Source organism: Branchiostoma belcheri, unplaced genomic scaffold (genome assembly GCF_001625305.1).
Source record: "Branchiostoma belcheri isolate BF01 breed outbred unplaced genomic scaffold, Haploidv18h27 scaffold15, whole genome shotgun sequence".
NCBI classification, from domain to species: Eukaryota; Metazoa; Chordata; class Leptocardii; order Amphioxiformes; family Branchiostomatidae; genus Branchiostoma; species Branchiostoma belcheri.
The window spans coordinates 3,797,541-3,799,005 of record NW_017802935.1 but is presented as its reverse complement, the minus strand read 5'-3'; the positions used below and the strand labels follow the sequence as shown (position 1 = coordinate 3,799,005).

Here is a 1,465-nt window from a genome sequence, read left to right as displayed (position 1 = left end):
AATGCACGTCAGTGAAGCCTAGCCAAGCCAGGCGGAGAAGTGTAGGGTTGCCGTTGACGTGTTTTGCCACGTCATCCACCCACTTTGAGGCCGCTGATTATCTATGGCGTGGTCCGTTCCTACTGCGAATGTCCCAACTTTTGGGGGTGAGCCGTCCACCTAATAGTATATAAGTTCATATGTGAGGAGACATTTGTATTGTATACAGCGTCCTCATTACTTTTCACGGTCTGTCAACAACTTTGTGTATTCGGAGTTTACATATGGCAAATCACATAATGTTGTGTCATTGTAAGGTAAGAAATTGAAATAACACTTGACAAATGTTATCCATACTAAAAGATGGTTCAAACCAACCATGATCTCGGTTGAGGTGGATTCTGTGCAGAGCTTTGCCCTGTTACAGGCGACCACCGTCACTGAGTAGCGGTTCCCATCGTGCAATGTCATGTTACTGAACGTGTAGCTCTGGTCATTTCCGCTGACCTGTATACAGGCAAATAAGCAATAAGTGAAACCATTTGCATATATGTGAAAGGACAAATTGTACAATGGCCAAACAAGCTCTGAATCAATGTAATAAGAAAGGGTATGTTCTCAATAGATAGAGACATATTCTAACAAGATTCCATAACATCATCATCATCATTCATCCTCTGTAGTAGAGGTGGAGCATAACATAAACTACAGCTAATGCGATTTAATACGTACAGATTCGCTTAAGCCTGCACAAAACCGTGACTTAAGTAGATTTTGTGAATCTTCAACCTCGCAACTTCTGGTTTTGTTCACTGATAGATATCGACAGTGTATGCATTGCCTTTGCATTTATGTAACAAACTAAAGACTATAAATCCCTACCTTTATCGTAGGTAGGTCGTGGCGGGATTCCTGGTGAGTAGTCACAGACAGGAGGTGATACTCTATCCCAGAGTCGGGGTCAGCAAACTGCCAACTGACTCGTAGGAGTGATCTGATGACCTGAAAAAAGGGTAAGTATACATTGTTTGGAATATCATTGACAGGTGTAGATTAAGGGTGGCATAGTAATGTTCCTAAAAATCTCGAGTATCAAAACATTCAATGATAAGCAGTGGTTACATAGCATATTATCAGAAAGACACTCACTAGATACGGTGGATGATCTCATGCAACATATGACCTACTGCTCGCCAAATGAATTGTTCTTTCAGCATAAAGTGACGCTATGTAGGCAGGGGCTTACTCGTTCATAAACAAAGAATGGTGCAGTTCAGTTAAAATGAGTTCCTTTTCCGTTAGAAATCAAAACTACAGATTAATGATTAGACATGTAAAACAGTATTTTGTATTCATGTAACCGTTATGGACCCATGCACAATAGCAGAGTGCAGTACCTGTGTATCAGCCTTCAGTGACCCCCAACTCAGGTCAATTGCAGTGCGTGTAGTCACTGTTGGTGCGGTGGCATCAATGAGGAATCCAT

General features: G+C 41.6%; 1 protein-coding gene across 1 annotated transcript in view; it reads right to left on the bottom strand.

Annotated features, from left to right (window-relative positions):
- Positions 1-1,465, bottom strand: part of LOC109465392 — a 41,990-nt gene that overhangs the window by 7,229 nt on the left and 33,296 nt on the right. The gene's annotated exons all lie outside the window — the stretch shown is intronic.